Source organism: Miniopterus natalensis, chromosome 3, assembly GCF_054644295.1.
Source record: "Miniopterus natalensis isolate mMinNat1 chromosome 3, mMinNat1.hap1, whole genome shotgun sequence".
Lineage (NCBI taxonomy): Eukaryota > Metazoa > Chordata > Mammalia > Chiroptera > Miniopteridae > Miniopterus > Miniopterus natalensis.
In genome coordinates, this window is record NC_142083.1 from 32,549,505 (window position 1) to 32,563,669 (window position 14,165).

Consider the following 14,165-nt stretch of genomic DNA (forward strand, 5'->3'; position numbering starts at 1 on the left):
GTCTAAACAGAGTAATGAAAAATTTCCAAAAGATTCCTTTTCTCCTGGAAGTGACTGTGAATTTAAAAAACAGTGAGTGCAGGGTGGAGGGGGTCAATGGAGAAAAAAAGGGGACATCTGTAATACTTTCAACAATAAAGTTAAAATTTAAAAAACAGCATAAGGGTGAAAAATTATAAGCATGAGAAATGGATATGTGTGTATGCGTGTTTGCGTTTTAATTGCATTACAGAGAATTCAAACACATACAAAAGTAGAAAAGTCCAATGTATCCATCATCCAGTTTCAACAAGTGTTAACACTTGACCAATTTTTCCCATTACTTCCTCCACCGTACTAGATTATTTTGAAACCAATCCCAGTTAACAGTTCATTGCACCCACTAAATATTTATCTATATTTCTAAAATATAAGGACCACTAAACAAGTTTTGAGGCATGCACACACAAAAATAAAATATAAGGATTTTAAAAATAAATAACAATTATTACACCATTATTGCTCTTAAAACAATAATTCCTTAATTTCATCAGATATCAGATTTTCTCAGTTGCAAAAAGGGCTTAAGAAAACTCCTTTTATTAGAATCAGGATCCATATGTTGCATTAGGTTGATCTTTTGTCTATTTTTAAAACTTTTTATTGAAGTAGAATAAGTACACAGGAAAGTGCATAAATATAAAACTTGATGAAAGTGTTCTATTAATAAATTTTCACCAAGTGAACTTGCCCATGTAACCATGTAACTCTTTTAATCTATTTTAACCTATCAGTTCTCCCTTATTTCTTCTTTATCCTGCAGTATAAATGCTATATTAATAACTTGCCAACTTAATACTACATATAACACTTTTCATTAGCATGGAAATATTTTAGTGTAATACCAATGCATCATTTCTTAATTAAATCATATGAAACAAATTTTAATTTAACCCTGAATAAGTTTCAGTTGCAGTAGAAATTCTTTAAAATTATTTTAACGACCAATCCTTTGCTCTCTGAAAACTTTTCCCTACAGCTTTCCTTTGCTCTGGTTAATTAAGAAATGAAGACTACGGAGAGAGTAGAGTTGCTAACAAATCCCACACTTACACCTAAAAAAAGCTACGTGAGAAACCTTTTGAAGCCTAATAAGTCTAAGTGAACAGGGCCCTTCCAGGAAATCAAAGATGGAATAAATGGAAATCTGAGAGAGGAAACAATTTGTATGTACATATGTATGCACACATGTATGTCTGTATGCATGCATGTATGTATGCATGTAGTTCAGAAACTGAAGAACAGAGCAATGTCAGAAAAGTTTGAGAGTCAATAATGAAGACTGAGAAACTTATAAAGGTAAAAAAAATAGACTCCTAACTTTCAATTTTTAATACATAAGCATGTAAATTTAACTTAATTTTTTAGGTAAAAACCAAGGCATTTCTTAAAATTAGACTATTTGTATTTTAAGAAAAAGAGATGAAGAATTCTGATTTTATGCTTACTTGGAATTATTAAATTGGAGCAGGTAACTATCTCTAAAGATGATAAATTTTGAATTCTACATCCAGACATTAAAACCAGATTTAAGCCCTGGCTGAGGAGCTCAGTTAGTTAGAGCATCATCTCAATATGTCAAGGTTATGGGTTTGATCCCTGGTCAGGGCACATATAAGAATCAACCAATGAATGTACAAGTAAGTGGAACAACAAATCTATGTTTCTCTCTAAAATCAATTTTTAAAAACTAAAATTAAAAAAACAAATTTAACACATTAAAACCAAAATCCATACACTTTCTACACATACGTTTTATTATTTTATTGAATTTGATACAGTGAAAATAAATATTTTTAATCTTTTGAAAGATTATTGTAGGATTTTTTAAATACGTGGCAAAAGCTTAAAGCACAGAGAAAAAGATTGATAAGTTTAACTTAAATAAAAATTTTAAAGCCATTAAAAAGTAAAATATAAGCTAGAGATTAGGAGAATTTGCAACACATGTAAATGAAATATAATAATTGCCTAGAATATTGAAAGAACTCTCACAAATCTATAAGAATGCCAACATAAGATACATACCAACTTACCTATAAAGAATTTTTATGAGTTTGCTTGAGCCAAACTGATGACAATTACCAGGGAGCAAGATCTCAACGAATTGAGAAAATGCTCTGGAGAATGGGAGTTTTGCAGCTTATTTTATACATTAGAATGACAGGAGATGTTAGGAGGGTCACATGAAATCCATTGGTGGTAGATTAGGGAGGAGGGAGAAAGCAAAGCGTGGAAATCTCTGGGATTGGATAAAAGGCAAAATGGAAGGACACGTACTTCTTTTACATTGGTGGTGGCAGGGGAGTTAGCAACTAACCTTTCCAGCACATGGAGACGGTATGCGTGGACGGAGATAACAATGAGAGATTTTGTGGTCCTGTGCGGGTATGGAGAAGAAGATTACTCTGACATTTCAAAAGCATGTTATCTTAGATGCAAAAAGACCACCGACAAGTTCACTGACGGTAAAGATTGACCTTTGTCAAGGAAGCTACAGGCCTAGGATATGACTACCCGCCATGTCTGGCTTTTAGTTAGGAATTTGCATGTTCAGACCATCTTACGTGGTTACTTTTGGTCTCTGAGTTTGTAAGGCCTGAACTTGTCAGTTTTAGTATGTGGCCCCTATTTCACCCACAAGAGATGGGCCAAAAAATTTAAAAATAGGAAAATAGCATGAATAGAAAAGTCACAAGAGAAAAAAAGCTAATGACCAGTAAGTGCATAAGGAAGTGTTCAATCTTGCCATCAATCATTGAAATGGAAATGCTTCTCTTTCATCAGAGTGGTAAAACTGAAAATTTGATAATATCAAGTGTTTGGGAGGATAGAGCACACTGAACATTTGACATACTGTTGATGGAAGTAGAAATTAAGTGCAAACAGCATGGAAAGCAATTTGCGATATCTAATAAAGAGAAAGATGTGCTAGTCTTTGACCTGGCTATCCCATTTTTAAGTATATAACCTTAAGAAATTCTTGCACATGGGAATCCCCATTAATAATTATAACAACACAATTTGTAGTAGCGAATAACTGGAAACAACCTAAATGATTATCAATAGGGAAATAAATAAATTGTAATCTATTCCTACAATGGAATTTTATATGACAGTTAAATGATGGACTATATACAGGTGTTATGGTGGATAAATTACATAACATTGAGTTGAAATGCTACCATAGGACATATCAGGACTCATATTGGGATAGGATGTGTATAATACACCATTTACATAAAATTTTAATAGTAACGCCAAATATATATCTCAAACTTACAAAAGTGTGCACAGGAAGAACACAAAATCTTAACGATCATGGTTACCTGGGGGAGAAAGAGAAACAAATGGGGTTAAGGAGGAGCACGAAGTGGGCATCAACTAAATCTGTAAAATTTTGTTTGAAGAACAGAACAGCTGAATTATTATTTTTAAAGGTTTAACATCTGCTCATTCACGGTATTTAGTGTACATGGTATCGACTTAAGAAGTGTCCAAGCCTGTAAAGAATTTTTATAAGAGCTTATTTGAGCCAAAACTGATGCCAATTACCGGGAAGCAAGATCTCCAATGCTCCAGAGAATAACAGTTTTACAGTTTAATTTTATACGTTTGAAATTAAGGAGGGAAATAAGGAAGATTCCATGAAGGTGAGAGAAAGCAAAGATTAGTTCACATGATTATATGTTCTTCTGAGTGTGGTTTCTGAAGGAACTGCAGAGAGGCATTTCAAAACCTGTGTCAACCTAGCAGTATAGAAACAATGGACAGGGCTTGCTTAAGGCAAAGATAAACCTTTTACCGAAACGGCTGTGGCCTGGGGCATGACTACTCCAGACCTGCCCAGTTAGGAATTTATGATCACACCACCCTGTGAGTTTACTTTCCATAGAACCCCTTTTTTGTCCTCGGTGGGTATTGATTGTTTTAATCTCTGTATAGTTGGAAGGATATACAACTTTACAAAAAGGAAAAAAAATAAAGCTTATTGTGATTTGTTATTATAACTTATCTGGAAATTCCAGAAAGACTTTAATACTTTAAATTTGCAGTTATCAATATAATGATATACTATGGATGAGCAAAGCTAACTGAAGTTCATATATGAGTTATCGTATTTCAGTCTTTTATTTACCACAGGGGGTGGCAAAAAATAGTTTCATTTTAACCTCTCTTTCCTTATCTACTTTCTTTTTAGAGTATGAGATCAACAGCAGGAAGGGGGAAAAAGGTGAGAAGAAAAAGAGTGGGAATAATTGGTGGTTTATAACTGTACTATAAAAATATCTCACATCCGAAAAGAAGGGAGAGAAAATGAAGTAGAAACTGATCTAACAGCAAAAACCCTGACACATTCCTAACTTGTGCAAAGGGCCCCGGCCAGCGTGGCTCAGTGGTCGATATCAGCCCATGAACCAGGAGATCGAGGTTTGATTCCCCATCAGAGCACATGCCCGGGTTAGGGGCTCGATCCCAGGGGGGGGCCATGCAGGAGGCAGTCGATTGATGTTTCTCTCTCATTGATGTTTCTCTCTCTCTATCCCTCTCCCCTTCTCTCTCTCTAAAAGAAAAAAAATCAATAAAACATATTTATAAATAAATAAATAAATAAAATAAAATGCCCAACCCTAGCCAGGTAGCTCGGTTGATGTAGAGTGGTGTCCCCATACACCAAGGTTGCGTTCAGTTCCTGGTCAGGGCACATATAAGAATCAACCACTAAATGCATAAATAAGTGGAACAACAAATTGATGTTTCTCTCTCTCTGTCTCTTTAAAATCAATCAATAAAAAATAAAATAAAACAATTTTAAATGCCCAGAGGTCAGTTCTGAGATCCATGGTATTCTCTGTCAACTGATTCTTCCTTGATTAATGTACTGTTTTCATGGCTTTGAAGAACGTGTATATGCCAGTGACTCCTATATCTAAATGTCTGCTTGAGTGTATACCATATGCAACAAACACTTCATGTGACCTAAACAGAATTCAACCTGTTTGCCTTTTCCATCTGGTAAATGCAATCACAATTCATAAAGTTCCTAGCCACTGTGCCTTCTTCAGTTCACTTTTCAGTTTTCTTAACATGCATTTTACATATAATGAACAAAGTTTTTAGCTGTATATAGCAGGAGAAAAAAGTGTGTCTATTCCATTTTTAGTTGGAAACTAGTTGCTATGGTCTGAATGTTTGCCCACCCCCAATTCTTATCTTGAATTCCTAATGTTCAATGTAATGCGTATTAGGACGTGGGGCTTTAGAAAGGTGCTTAGGTTATTAGGTGGAACCCTCATAAATTGGATCAGTGTTCTTATAAAAGAGACCCTACAAAGATCCCTCAGCCTGTGCACCTTGGAGGGCATAGTGAGAAGGCACCAGGCATGAACCAGGACCAAGGCCCTCACCTGACCATGCTGGTACCCTGATCTCAGACTTCTAGCCTCCAGAACTGTGAGAAATAAATTTCTGTTGTTTATATGTTACCTAGTTTGTATTATTTTGTTATAGAAGCCCAAACAGGCTAAAAAACTCTCTTTTATTTTTGCATTTTCAAGAAATTTATTTTTTATTGTTGTGTCTCTAAAGTCATCTTATCAATATAATTTTTAATTAGATGTATGTCGTCTCTTTATTGATTTTGGGGCAGTCTATATATATTTCATATTTGAGTTATTTGTTAAAAATAGATATTGTAAATACTTTCTCCAATTCTATAGGTTGCCTTCTAACTCTCTCTAAATGTGTTTTCCTTTTTTTATAAACAGAAATTATTTTTTATTTTTTAAATATATCTTTATTGATTTCAGACAGAGGGAGAGAGAGGGAGAGAGAGAAGTAGAAACATCAATGATGAGAGAGTCATTGATCGGCTGCAGCCCGCAACCTGGACATGTGCCCTGACTGGGAATCGAACCCCGATCTCCTGGATCCTAGGTCGATGCTCAACCGCTGAGCCACGCCCGGCTGGGCAAAGAGAAATTCTTTTTTTAAGCCATTTTTCTCCTTTATGTTTAGGGAACTCTGTAGTCTCTTAAAGATATTTTTGCTTACTTTTTATAATTTTTTTCCTTACAAAAAAAGCAACAAAAAACCAAGCAAAACCCATTTGTTTCTTTATAATGTGTAACTGTCCTAGAGCAAAAACAGTCCTTTTCCCTGTTGCCATTACACAGTAAGAACGCACATCATGCTCCACAGTCAAAACAAACACCTTATATCCTAAGATAAGCAAAATATGAGATGGGAAATCCTATCTCATCTCCAAAATACCAGAAGTACTTCCCATAAGTGAGCTTCCTACCAAATATGGATCCCTTATTTCTGCAATACTGATGCCAAAAGTTACATCACAACTTATATGTGCATCTGATAATGATGTGGGAAAATTGCTATTTTCCCCACTCTGAACAGCCTAATCCAAAGTTGGTAACCTTGTAGAGTTTTTCCTTTAAACACAGGTTGTATTTTTTATTCAAATAGCCAGATATTCTAAAATATGTTATTCTTTCAATATCTTTTCCAGAAACACTTTGCTTTCAACTCATTAATTCAAACTTTGACTCTATTCAGCCAAGAGTTTATCCCACTTGTAGAATTTGTATTTAAATTATTATATTTAATCAGATATAGGATTTGTAATTAATTCCTTTTCATAACCAAATATCGTTTCATTTGTTACTGGTTTTTGTTATACTGTATATCAAGTTATACTGTATATCAAGTTATACTGTATATCATCCCGATATACTAAGGTTTCAAGTTCGATCCTCGATCAGGACACAAGAATTAACCAATGAATGCATAAACAAGTGGAACAACAAATTGATGTTTCTCTCTCGCCCTCTCTCTCCCCCTTCCTCTCTCTCTAAGATCAATACATAAAAATTTAAAAAATATACAATCAGTAGAAATTGCAAGCATAAAGAATACCTATTTTTAATGTTTTGATTAGAAAACTTCAGTTATTATTTTTAATCAGTTACTAGTAATTATCAGAAAATAAGTTAGGGTAAGATATGGTATAGAATTGAAAATATAGTTCTTGGTCAAAGCAACAAAGAAGTAAAGTAAGAGTTAACTAAAGGAAAATACAGGAGACAGAAATGTTAATAGAGATGCACAACCATATAAAACACAGGATAAGACTAAACAAGGCCCTATTCAAATGGGTTAAATTTTCAACCAAAGAGAGATTTAAATTCTTCCAGATCAATCCATGTACACACATTAACCAATAACAAAATTAAATATGTTTTGTGGCAAGCTAAAACAAATATTTGTTTTTAGATTAGGCTAACATCACCATCTGGTATGGGAAAGCTAGAATATGGTGTTACTTTCAGGTATTTTGCATGATCCTATTTAAGAACTGGTAAAATAAAAACAAATTCTAAGTCTTAACAGATTTCAGTGATTTCCTTAAATCCATGACAAGTGAAAATACATATAGAGCCTCAGAACTTGAAACATTTTCTCCAACATACCCAAAACCACAAAAAGCTTCAAGGGTTGTAAGCCTAGATGGAGTACAGATCAAGACTACTTCTACTACAATTTACTGTGTTTATGATTGAACTCAAAAGCTGGCAAACAATCTCGCTAAGAAGCCTGGGTTAATGAATTAAAGTGGGATGTAATCATAGTTTTCTTTAGCGCTTTATACAAGATATTGTAGTAAAATGATCCTAATCTGGAGATTTATCAGTAAAATATGAAATGAAGACTTACCAGATAAATCAAGTTGTTTATTGCCTTTCTCTGTTTCTTTCTGTAATTTGCACACAGAGAGGTCCATGGACAACCAGCACTACCTGCTCTGTGGAGTTATTGTGAGGCTTACACTGGCAGAACCATTTTTTCCTTCCACAGTAACTTTAAGGAATAAAGCGTTGCTCATTCCTTTGATGCCCAACTGGAGTATTCTAGGAAGGTATATGTTATCTTCCCGTAAAAGAACTTACACTCACGAAAATATAACAGCATTTGTATTTTCTATAAAAGAGACATAGTATACTTGGATTACTTGCTTACTTTTAAAAAGGTGAAGTATTTAAGGTTATCAAGAAACTTAGATAACTACCAGTAGAAAGCATTTTTAAATGTAAAAGTACACGTTAAGTCCTCTTAGAAAACTAATGATAATGTAACTGTGTAGAAACTTCATTTCTTTTATAGGACCTTTCCCTCCTTTCCTTTTTGATTTAAACATCCAGCACCCAGACTCATCTACCTGCTTCTCCCTGGCACATCCACACCCTTAATCATTGAGCCGCAGGACAGTGAGGTTCTGATCAGTATCAAATAATCTTATAAATAAAGCCTAGGGTCTGTTGGCCACAGAGATAGTTTCTGTCAAACTAGAGATAACATCTAGGCCTCAGTTGTGTTTTAGTTCCAGGCCTGGAAAAGCGGCAAACTCAGATAATGTCATAGCTGACATGAGGACCAGATGCAATGATCAACTACCCCGTACCCTAGGACCAACCAATCATTAGAGACCACCACCCTAACTCCCTTAGTCACCATGATTAATATTTTCCCCCTCTACAACCCATCCCCTGGAAGCCATCAGGGAGCCAGGTCTTTGAGCATTAGCTCACCTGTGACTGGGCATGGGCAACTTCCTCAAGTAATAAACCCTTACTTTCTTTGCTGCAAGCTCCTGTGCATGTCTATTGTTTTTTTTTTAAATTTATCTTTATTGTTGAGAGTATTATAGATGTCTCCTATTATTTTTTCCCCACTGTCCCTGTCCGTCTAGTTCCCACCCCACCCTAGGCCTTCACTACACTATTGTCTGTGTCCATGGGTTATGCATATCTGTATATAAGTTCTTTGGTTAATCTCTTCCTGACCCCTTTCCCTCTGAGGTCCGCCAGTCTGTGCCACGCTTCCATGCCTCTGGATTTATTTTGTTCATTGGATTCCACATGTAAGAGAGATCATGTGATACTTGTCTTTCTCTGACTGGCTTATTTTGCTTAGCATAATAATCTCCAGTTCCCTCCACACTGTGCCAAAGGGTAAAAGATCCTTCTTTTTTACAGCTGCGTGGTGTTCCATGGTGTAAATGCCCCACAGCTTTTCTATCCACTCATCTACTGATGGGCACTTGGGCTATTTCCAGATCTTAGCTATTTTAAGTTGCGCCGCTATGAACATAGGGGTGCATATATTCTTTCTGATGAATGTTTCAGGATTCTTAGGATACATTCCTAGGAGTGGAATCACTGGGTCATAAGGCGGGTCCATTTTTAATTTTTTGAGGAACCTCCATACTGTTTTCCATAGTGACTGCACCCGTCTGCATTCCCACCAGCAGTGTACTGGGTTCCCCTTTCTCCACACCCTCGCCAGCACCTGTTTGTTTGTTGATTTATTGATGGTAGTCAATCTGGCAGGTGTGAGGTGATACCTCATTGCCATTTTAATTTGCATCTCTCTGATGCTCAGCGACTTTGAGCTCTTTTTCATGTCTCTTGGCCGTCTGTATGTCCTCCTGCACATGCCTTATTGGGCTTTGATGTGCACGCAAATGGACACCTTTAGTCCTGTAATAATTTTGATGGCCATCGTGGGGCTCCCTCTTGCCTGTGGATTTGTGGACCCAGAGCTTGCCACCAGGCCCCCATCTAGTAGCTGCAGATCTGTTGTCTTGTAGGCACAGGCTGGACAGCAGTCCACACCTGTGTCCCCAACCTACAATGGTTTTGTTTGCAGCATAAGAAACAAGATACTGAAAATGACTAGATTTGAAATTTGCTCTGGTTTGGAGATTGAAGACTTCTTATGGTAAGGTTTCTGGGAGACCCACCTCAGGAAAACCACCCTCTTCTTGGAGAAACCCAAATGGGAACAGGGAAGGAAGTGCTTCCTGAGAAATCTGTTTATCTGATCTGGCCTCCTCCCCGAAGGGGGTAAAATCAGCAGGAACCAAGACAGAGAAGCCTTGTTTTTTCAGTCTGCTTGGGCTGTATTCTTCACCTACTGAGTCTATTTCATCTTGTGGAAAAGGCCAACTCTGACCGGGTTCCAGCAAACCTAGGAGTGGGCAGCGGAAGCTCGTCCAGGCAGCTCTGCCTCGAGGCAGGTGTTTCTCTCATACTGACCGATCTGAGCGGACCTCACATTCAAGACATAGGGGGAAGTTCGACCACTCAGCCCCTCCTGCTGTCTTGTCTGTTGTGTCTAACTTATTGCCTACCAAATTTTAGAAAGATATATGGGTTACTGAATTGTTAGGTCTTGTAACTACTTGTTCCCTGTTTGTTTTGTTGTGTGAACTGCCTAATCCTAGGACTGCTTTAAGATTGCTCGAGCTGAAAATAATTACTTTGATTGATAAAGACCTTAGTAACATTGGTAATCCCATCTCTGTACCCCAGTGTAGCTCTCTGGGCTGTACCTTACAGAACTGGAGTACATTTAGTTATGAATCTATGAAAGAAAAAATTGGGCTAAATAAACAGACCAGGGTTAAAACAAAGGCTTTAGCACAACACTACGAAAGACTGAATGGGCCCAAAATGACCCTCTGTTGACCCCCTAAGATTAAAGGGCCCCAAACAAGTCTGCTCTATTTACCCCAGTGTAGAGCAATTTAAAAGACTAGAAGGAAGAGATTACAATGAAAAACCTGACCAGCAATCACTTGGGGCAATAGTCAGGCTGGTAAAATCAATTTAAAGATTGATAACAGGGCCAGGGTGCTTTAGCTGCGCCCCTTGCTGGGGATCCAAAGCCTCTTTACTCAAGAGTGGGTAAAATGGTCAGGGGATAGAAGAAATTTCCACGACTCCTTGAGATGGGAATTCCTGAAATGTGGTACAACCCAGTAGACTCAGACTACAAGTAGATTAAGAAATATGAAAATGTAAGGGTTGATTAGATTAGGAAAATTGGAACATTTAAACAGACTGTGTTAGAGTTATGTCAACTTCAACTGATTGCATCTTTTACCTGGTTGTATTGTAAAGAGACAGTGTCTCACTGGGGAACTGTGACATGAAGGCTGTCAACTCTGTCTTTTGGCTATCAGAGGAAAAGACTCTAGAAGGGCTCTGCACCCTCTTGGGTCCATGGAACTGTTTAATGATGCCAGAAATGGTTACTGTTTGTCCCAGCTGAAATCTGAAAAGATATTTGAGAGGATTTAAAGACTTGTTTTTTAACAGAAATTTGGCCATTTTACAAACTAATGTCAGAGCCTGATAGGAATATTTTGAGTCCCCTATCTTTTATCTTACTTTATAAAATAAAATAAAAACATATGCCCAAGAGGGAAAGCAAATAAGTGATTATGTTTAACAGGTAGGTTAAACAGGTAGGTCAACCTATGATATCACTTAAGTTTCAACCCAAATCTGAGAGCAGCTGTTGATATCTTACAAATCTTTGTAAAACCAGAAATGCAGCTCTAGAAGCAGTTCAACCCCACTTATTATCATTCTCAATTCCTAAGACAAAAAGGAAGAAAGGAAGGGAGGGAGGGAGAGAGGGAGGGAGGGAGGGAGGGAGGGAGGGAGGGAGGGAGGGAGGGAGGGAGGGAGGGAGGGAGGGAGGGAAGGAGGGAGGGAGGGAGGGAAGGAGGTGAGTGTTTTTGAAAGCACAAACTGTTTCTATGGTTCCAAAGTTCCCTTACCAAGGACAAACACAGATCTTAAGTGCTTTCTCCACAAATATTAAAAGGAAAAAAACTGTAGTCATCTGAGCAGATCAATTTAACTTATTCCAGCTGTTCCTTCTAAAATTAGTGAACTTTGCTTTATGGTGCCTGTCTCGTGGCTAAAAGATCCGTGTGTGTGTCTGTCTGTATGTTCATGTGCATTGTGGTATTTTTTTACATCCGAATGGCATTAACTTAAAAAAAAAAAAAAAAAGGAGCTCTATTAAATTGGCTTAAACTAACACGCACTTATATGAGAATTCTCAAAAATATAACAGAAACTAACCCAACTTCTTTACAGAATCACATGATCTGGGAAAATATTTCATATTAAACTGTTTTGAGTTTGGTTTGGTTAAATATGTATATTTTTGTTTTTTAAAACGTGTATCTTTAAAATCATCAGCATTAAATAATACTTTTATTCTACCTTGGTTTACAGTTAAATAAATTCATGCATCTCTGCTGTAAAATTTGTCTGCAGGAAACTTGGTATGATGAAATTTTCATAAGTAATCTACAGTTAATTGTTAGAAGCAAGTAAATTACATAAATGTAAACAGGATAAAAAGTTCCTTTTATGTTAAGTCTTTAGCAATAATTATATTGTACTTAAATAATGTTAAAAATCTTCATGGTAACTTGAAACTTTAAGTTTTGCTAACTAAATAATGGATACTCATTGAAGATAAAATAATGAAACATTAATTACTGAACACAGATTTATCTTTCTGCTTATTATAAAGAAACTGAAGATATTTGGGTCCATTAGTAAACATGTCTCATGCCACATTAAAAAAATTTGCTATTGGAAAAATACTTTTAGAAATTATTTAATGGCCCTAGCCAGTCTGGCTCAGTGGTTAGAGTGTTGGCCTGTGGATTGAAGGGTCCTGGGTTCAATTCTGACCAAGGGCACATGCCTTGGTTGCAGGCTCCATCCCCACTGGGGTCCTGCGGAAGGCAACCAACTGATGTGTCTCTCTCACATTGATGTTTCTCTGTCTCCCTTCCACTCTCTCTCAAAAGCAACGGAAAAATATCCTTGGGTGAGGATTTAAAAATAAAGAAATTATTAAATGTATTCATAAATATATCAATCTAAAGAATACTAATTGCTTACTTTTTAGTTGTCACCAGAAATTGAGGTTCCAAAGTTAAGATTTCTAATTGGGATGTAAACAAACTATATGATTTTAGTAATAAAAGGTGTGGAATTAAAAGAACAAGATTTGTCCTAAAATAAGGTGGGTTATTTCTGAACGAGAAAGAGACAAGCTAAGGGGGGAAGAAAGTTATGGAAGGTCTGTGAAGAAAGATCTTGAGGAGATTCTATATACAGTTAAGCTAAGATTAAAAGTTAATTAAGTAATGAATTTAAATATCAAAAGTAAATTAATACCGAATATGAGTTTCTTTTTCACTCTTTCAAAACAGGAAAGCTTTTTTGCACTTCTACTACTACAGATATTATAGAAGGTTTTACACCTAGAAAAGCAGAGGTTCTATGCTTTATTAGACTAGTTTTCTGTTGTCTTGACCAGGCACTTGATTACTTAAGAAAACAATTTTCTGAATCCAAAAAGCTAAAGTTTTTGCTAACCTGCTTTTTTATTTTGATACCTTTTATTGTCACTTTAGGTGAATAAAAATTTAATATTGCTTCATAATGATGTGTGATCTTTTTGGTCAAGTGTGTTTGACAAACTTCCCAGGGTTCAAATTTTAACAGAAGACTTTCTTAGTCTTGAAATGGCTTTGGGTTGTTCCAATGGGCCCCTGGAACACCTCAAAGAAATTGTTCTCTCTCCTTGCAAGGAAGAGGTTTTAAATTAATTGGGCCTATTTGATATGTTTGAGTTACATGAGCTTTGTCAACTAAGAAAATAGTTGTGTTGTACTTATGCACATATATTCTTATTATTAACGGATATTATATATTGGAGATATAAAAATCTCCAGAAGTCTATGCAGTCTAGATTATCTTAAAATGCTTTGTTAAAGAAAAACAAAGTTCTTTGTCAGTTACATAATAATCAGATCTATAACCATGTCATTTTGCTTTGCCATTTAGAGACAGTCATTGTTTTACGTTGTTTTTCAAGTGTGTTTCAAAAGAACTGAGTAGTTCTAATAGTTTTCTGAGAATAAACTTTTAGGTCATACCTTTAAACTCGATGAAGATTTGTAAAGCTCTAAGGAATAACTGGATTCATGAAGTGCTGAAAAGATTAAGATAGACAAGAATTAAGTCTGTGGGACTGAATGAACTGAGGATGATTATAATTTTTATAACTTTTTGTTGGAAATATTTCTAATTTTTAATGTTTCTTAGATACAAGGAAACTTGTTTTCTCTTAAACTACCTAAGACTTGCAGCAATTTGGTAAACTATACCTTTGAAAGTAGTATTGAAACATTTTTCTCCCTACCTGATCCATCTAGAAGTTTGGAGACT

General features: G+C 36.0%; 1 long non-coding RNA gene across 1 annotated transcript; it reads right to left on the minus strand.

Annotated features, from left to right (window-relative positions):
• Nucleotides 1–2,291: 2,291 nt before the first annotated feature.
• LOC107529303 (uncharacterized) lies at nucleotides 2,292–13,934 on the minus strand. The gene is made up of 4 exons (XR_001602450.2): nucleotides 13,874–13,934; nucleotides 11,002–11,172; nucleotides 3,323–3,368; nucleotides 2,292–2,419 (listed from the first exon to the last, which is right to left on the minus strand). It is a non-coding gene; the product is annotated as an uncharacterized LOC107529303 (long non-coding RNA).
• Nucleotides 13,935–14,165: the final 231 nt, after the last annotated feature.